Raw genomic sequence first — 6,984 nt, 5'->3', positions numbered from 1 at the left:
TTCATTCATGAGAGACACAGAGAGAGAGGCAGAGACACAGGCAGAAGGAGAAGCAGGCTCCATGCAGGGAGCCTGATGTGGGACTTGATCCCAGGACCCCGGGATCACACCCTGAGCCAAAGGCAGATGCTCAACCGCTGAGCCACCCAGGCATCCCTAGAAACCATTACTATACTAAGATATGTAGAAACAATTTAACTACATAGAAGTAATTTTTTAAATTTTTGTAAACAAAATTTTTTATTTAAATTCAATTAACATATAGTGTATTATTAGTTTCAGAGGTAGAGTTCAGTGATTCATCAGTTTTATATAGTATTCAGTGCTCATTACATCACATGCCTTCCTGAATGTCCATCACCCAGTTACTCAGTGTCCCCAACCCCCTCCCCTCCAACGACCCTCAGTTCGTTTCCTATGATTAAGAGTCTCTTATGGTTTGTCTCCTTCTCTGATTTTGTCTTGTTTTATTTTTCCCTCCCTTCCCCTATGATCCTCTCATACAAGTAATTATTAACTACATAAATATATACCACTAAACCCAAACTAAGTGTATCATCAAGTTGGGTTCCCCTTAGTTAGATCTCAAGTATGCCTGGTCCCACTCTAGCTCCATGCAACACAAAAATAAATGTGACAGAGGTTATCATGGACTGAATTGTGTCTCTCCAAAATCTGTATACTGAAGCCTTAACCCCCATTGTGACAACTACACTTGAAGATAAGATTTATGAAGAGGTAATTAAGATAAAATAAGGCCATAAGGATAGGGTCCCAATCCATTAGGACTGATGTCCTTATAAGAAGAGAAAGAGATACCAGTGATACTTGTGTATATATAGAAGAAAGGCCATGTGAGGACATAATGAGAAAGTGATCATCAGCAAGCCAGAGAGTGGAGTTAGGAGGAATCAAACCTGCCAACACCTTGATCTTGGATTTCTAGCCTACAGAATTGTGAGAAAACAAATTCCTATTGTTTAAGCCACCCAGTCAGTGATATTTTGTTATAGCAGTCCTAGCAAACTAAGACAGGGAGGAAATTTAAGTGGAAAGAGTCCATGATTCTAATTGATTTTGATTAAAATATCTTAATTCTGAAAGTTTTGCAAAAATATGACTCAAATTCTGTTCCCACTCAGAATGTAGCAAGATGCAAGAAAACATTAACCTCAACTAACAATGAGAAAAATCTGTACAATCTACAAACTCACAACTTTTCTTGAGTTTATCACAGAGTGAGATTGCAAGGCAACTAGGTGGATTGGATTCCAGAGGGTGACAAGCCCCTCCTGTGAAAGATGGACATAGGAACTATTTCACCTTTGACAGAGCACTGGAGGAAGGGACAGCCAACATAAAAAAGGGTAAGAGGAAAACAGCTGAAAATTCAACAAATTTGCAGTGGCAGAGTCCAAGTTAATTTGATGGTTTAGAGCAGAGGTCAACAAGTTTTAACCCATGAGCCAAATTCAGCTTTCTGCTTACTTTTTATATTTTTAAATCACTGGGAAAAACTCAAAAGAGTAATAATTTGTGACATATGAAAATTATATGAAATTCAAATTTTAATGTTTATGAATAAGTTTTTGGAACACAGCCACCACATTGTTTACTTATTGTCTATGTTTGTTCTTTGTACTACAATGGCAGAGTTCATTAGTTGCAATAGACTGTATGTTCTGCAGAACCTAAAATAGTCACTATCAGGACCTCTACATTTTTTGACCCCTGATTTAGAGCCCTATGAGCCCAGGATACATTGAAGTTGCACTTACTTGCCAGCTCTTTTCCATGCCAGGTCTCTACCATGTTCTTATAAGAAAGATAGGGGAAGGGCAGTGGAACAGAAAAGTCCCTTGGTGATATACAGACATAAAACTACTTCCACTTCCCCAGAACTTTCTCTCATTTGAGGCAAAGGCAAGTGCCAGGGGCATTCGAGGAAATCTTTCCACTCTCTAGGTCAGGAAAAGAGTCAACATCTTTTAGGGAAGGGTAGAAGTAAAAGCTTCTGACACTAGAAGCATAACGGAAAACTCTTCTACTTCACCAGTCTCTGGTCCTCACTGAAGAAGAGGTAGAAGCAAAAGGCATCTATTGCTGTTAGAGTGTAAGGAAACACTCTTATGCTCTGGATTTTGTATTTAAACAAAATAGAGATCTACTACTACTGAGTGAGGACTAATAAGTTCTTGTTGTGTAATACCTTTCAACTATACAAGAATTATTAGGCTGTGATAGGGGAAGGGACAGAAATGCTGAGTAAGTCCCACTTCTGAGATCCAGATGCACAGAGCCCACCTATACTAAGGCTGGACTGGAACAATAGAGCTCACCACAAGCCTTGTACTAAGTACCAGCAGTAGCAATCTACTAGTTGAGGAGAGACAACTACCTACAACGAGACACTCTGTGTGATATAGGTGTATAGGACTTGCTGAAAGGCATTGGTTGATCAGGAACATAGAATAAGAAAAATCCAACAATGCTACAGGTCATGAATTAGGTATAAGATAGCAGCTGACCACCACTGGAGGAAATTGAAGTCTGTGGTGCATTATAAGTAATTCAATCAATGGCAAACCAAACTCAGTTCAAGTATGGAGTAAATTGACTTAGCTCCCTACACAATAGTGTTTCAGAAGAGATATGTCATGTCCCAACTATAAGTAGCACTTCGTCTTTACTGGTTTTTGTTTTTGTTTGTTTTTACACAAAATATTAAAAGACTGACAGAAAATTATGAGACATATTTAAAAAGCAAGGAGAAGAAAAGTTGACTTATTGTCAAGAGAAAAGTAGTCAATAGAAGCAGATGAAAAGATGACTTACATGTTAGAACTATCAAAACCTTTATTTTTTTTTTTTTTTTTTTTTTTTATAAATTAATTTTTATTGGTAATTAATTTTTAAGGGAAGGGAGAAGAAATGTGTGGGAGATATCAGAAAAACCTTTATTTTTTTATTTTTTTTAAAGATTTTATTTATTTATTCATGAGTATACACAGAGAGGAGAGAGAGAGAGAGGCAGAGACACAGGCAGAGGGAGAAGCAGGCTTCACGCAGGGAGCCTGACGTGGGACTCCATCCAGGGTCTCCAGGATCACACCCCGGGCTGCAGGCAGCACTAAACCGCTGAGCCACCGGGGCTGCCCTATCAAAACCTTTAAAGTAATTATAATCAACATGTTAAAAGCCTTATGGAAAAGATGAATAAATTTAATGAACACATAAGAAGTTGCAGCAAACATTAGAAACGACAAATACCCACCATTTGCTTCAACGTGGATGGAACTGGAGGGTATTATGCTGAGTGAAGTAAGTCAATCGGAGAAGCACAAACAGTGTATGTTCTCACTCATTTGGGGAATATGAATAATAGTGAAGGGGAATATAAGGGAAGGGAGAAGAAATGTGTGGGAGATATTAGAAAGGGAGACAGAACATAAAGACTTCTAACTCTGGGAAATGAACTAGGGGTGGTGGAAGGGGAGGAGGGCGGGGGGTGGGGGTGAATGGGTGACGGGCACGGAGGAGGACACTTGACGGGATGAGCACTGGGTGTTATTCTGTATGTTGGTAAATTGAACACCAATAAAAATTAATTTATTAAAAAAAAGAAGTTGCAGCAAAGAGATGGAAACTTAAAAATTAAATGGAAATCCTCTGAATAATTCAGATATTGAATAAGTCTTTTGACAGGTTAATTAGCAGACCAGACACAGCAGGGAAAAGAAAAAAAGAGCAGGGATAGTCAATAGAAGTTATGCAAATTGAAACAGAAAGAGAAAAAAAACACAGCCAAAAAGTAGAACAGTGCATCAAAGAGCTCTTGATCACCATCAAATGGGGTATCTTGTGTAAATGGAATCTCAGAAGGAGAAAAGAGAGAAAGTGAGGTGGAAGAAATATTAGAAGAGTTACTGGCAAGAATTTCCCCCAGATTAATGAAGACAACAAACCACAGATCCATGCAACTCAGAAAAACACACAGAAGACACATACAAAGAAAACACAACCAGACACATCTTAATCAAACTGCTGTAAACCAAAAATAAACAGAATATCTTAAAGGTAGCCAGAATGAAAGGATTCACTGCATTTGACAAATAAGAGAAGAATAATAGTAAACTTCTTGTCAGTAGCTGTGTATATCAGAAGACAATGGAGCATTGTCTTTTAAGTACTGGAGTGATCTTTTAAGTACTGAAAGGAGGGGGAACTTCTCAAGCTAGAGAAGACACAAATTACAAATTATGAAGATCAATAATGAAAGTCATTGGTTTAGATACTACAGACATTAAAAGGATAATAGAGACTATTTTCTGTCTTCTCCATTTCTACTTCATGTACATAGATTTGACACCTTAGATAAAAGGACAAATTCACTAAAGGCACAAATTCCCAAGCTTTTGCAAGAAAAAAAATAGATAATTTGAATAGCCTTATACATCTTAAATACATTGAATTCATATTTTAAAAACTTTCTTATTGGTGTATTTTGCTAAACACTTTTTTCCCTAAAACAAAAACTTTGTTTCTATCATCCCCTTTTCAAGAACCAAGGAAATATAGAAAATATGAAACAACACAAACAGCTGCAATTGGAGGTGAGTGGGTAAAGGAAGGAATGGCACAGCCCTTGAAAGCAACCTCTGGGATGGCCTGAACCACATCAGGGGTGGGGGCCCTGAGAAGACAGGCTCCTATGTCCTAGCTTGGGCCCAAATAAATAAAAATCCTTATGGGGTGGGACCCTGGAGTCTGCCTTTATAAAATAAGTTTTCCCACTAATAGTCTCTTTGCAAAGTCTGCCCTAATGCCCAAGGGAACTTTGGTAACATTTCCTCTCTTCCAAAATCCAGGCTGAAACCCAAACTAATCCTGAACTAAAACTCAAGAACAGCACACCAGATGCCACCTGTTGTTTTTCAGGGTCTCAAGCTCTGGAGGAAATGCATTCTGTCTGCCATGTCTTTTCCTCTCTAGGGCACCTGTCTGCATTTGAAACTGTGGCTCCTCTAGTGTTTCATCAGGCCAGGCCTTATTCCCCACCTGGAGTCATGCTCTTTTCTGTATGACAGCAGACGGGGAGTAAGTCCAAGAAGGTGGCAAGAGGATCCTAAGCAACAAGGCGTTCTGGTTCCTGGCAGGCATCTCCTGTGGGACCTCAGAAGGCTGGTGATGCTGTGGTGGCACCAGGACAGAGGGATGCATCAGCGGGGGCATTCAGGTGATGGCTGGCAAACAGCTCTCAATAGTGTTGCAATGGAGATAGCCAGTCCCTGTGCCCTTTGCTGAGCAGCTGCTGGTGCTTGGAAGTTGCACATCTGTACAAGCTTATTGCTCACAGGAAATGGTTTGTACTGGTCCAATGGCTTCACTTTTTCCCCACCTGGAGCTGCCTGCCTGGGGGTAAGGGGACAGGGCACACATGTGGGCAGCCTGTAGGTCAGCATCCTCAGAGCAGCCAAGTCTTAGGTTCACTTGGGGTGGAGGCATTCCACAAACCCATTCCCCTTCATGCCATCAAAAAAGAAGATGTTGTTGTGAAGAGGGTCCCTTTGAGACAGAGGCTTCACAATTTCCTGGGCCAGGATCCCTCCAACCACACTGGGGCCATCTAGAATAGTACCTGACAAAGTCTTCAGGGGGCAGGTCAGGACTAACAACCAGGGAGTCAAGCATGTTGTTTCAAATCTGGAGCAACAACTCAGAATCTTCTCCAAAGGTAACAGAACTAGTATCTCTTCCTTTACCTATGCAGAACTTCAGGAGCTCTTGAAGGAGAAAGTAACCCAAAGTTGTGAACTTCAGAGCTACTTTTGCTTTATCACTGCTCCAGTCCACTTGTGGCCCTTCCTTAGTAGAGCAAAAGACCACCTTCTTTTTGATGTAGTTGTTTCAGATGAATCAAGTTTTGCTCTTGGTATCAGGTCCATCTTCTTCTACCCATTGGCTAACTTTGGCAACTTTGGTTTTCCCCTCTACAAATTCATACTCTCCAAGATTGGCAAATGTATACCCATTGTAGCCAAAAACATCATCTCCTCTAAAAAACTTGCTATTATTTTTGGGACAGATCTGGTCAACTTTGACTTTGACATCCCTGGAGCAGCAAGTCAGACAAGTCATGTCAAACCGAGTGAAAAATGACTCCGGTTTCTTCTCTGTATTCTGGGTGTCCACCTTCATATCCACCACTGGGTTGAGATTTTGGGCTTGCTCCAAAGAGGCTTCAGCCCTTGTTACAGCCAAGAGATCCAGTATGGATAAGGAACTGAGCTTCAGGGTCTTCTGGAGATACCTGTTTAGGATCCAACATGGTCAGTCCTTTCACTCCTGCCAGAATGAGATTCTTGGCAAAGTTAGCCCCAAGTCCTTTCATGCCAACAAGGAGCACCCTGGAGGCCTGCAGCCGTTTCTAGGCCTCCAATCCCCACGGACTGTGCTACCTCCTCCTGGGTGATGTTGCTGCCAGCCTTCTCCTTCTCCACCATACCGTGAGCTCCAGCTGCCTGTACTCAGGTTCTGTCTACAGCAACCACCCGTCAGCCCCACCATGTGCTGCCAACCTATTTTGCTAAACATTTAAGGAGGAAATAATACCAACTTTGTGTAAAATCTTTTAGAACATAGAAGAGTGAACCCCTCCCTCACAGTTTATTTATGAGGTCAGCATTACTCTGACAACAAAACCACAGATCAATATTCTTCATGCACAAAGAAAAAAAATCTTCAAAATATTAGTAAGCCAAATCCTACTATATATACTATAATGAGATGGACTTATCCTAGGTATGTAAAGTTGGTTCTAATTAAATAATCAATCAGTGTAATTTACCATCTCCATAAACTAATAAGAAAAACCATTATGCTCATCTCCATGGAGGCAGGAGAACATTTGACTAAGTTGAACAACCATCAGTGATAGAGTCATTAGAATATAGAAAACTTCCACAACCTGATAAATGGCATAAA

The 6,984-nt window shown here is 40.4% G+C and overlaps 1 pseudogene; it reads right to left on the bottom strand.

The window, feature by feature from the left end:
- Positions 1-5,486: 5,486 nt before the first annotated feature.
- Positions 5,487-6,503, bottom strand: LOC129509324 (SUMO-activating enzyme subunit 1-like; annotated as a pseudogene).
- Between the last annotated feature and the right edge of the window lie 481 nt (positions 6,504-6,984).

Source organism: Nyctereutes procyonoides, unplaced genomic scaffold (assembly GCF_905146905.1).
Source record: "Nyctereutes procyonoides isolate TBG_1078 unplaced genomic scaffold, NYPRO_anot_genome, whole genome shotgun sequence".
Taxonomy (NCBI): Eukaryota; Metazoa; Chordata; class Mammalia; order Carnivora; family Canidae; genus Nyctereutes; species Nyctereutes procyonoides.
This window is presented reverse-complemented; position numbering and strand designations above follow the sequence as displayed.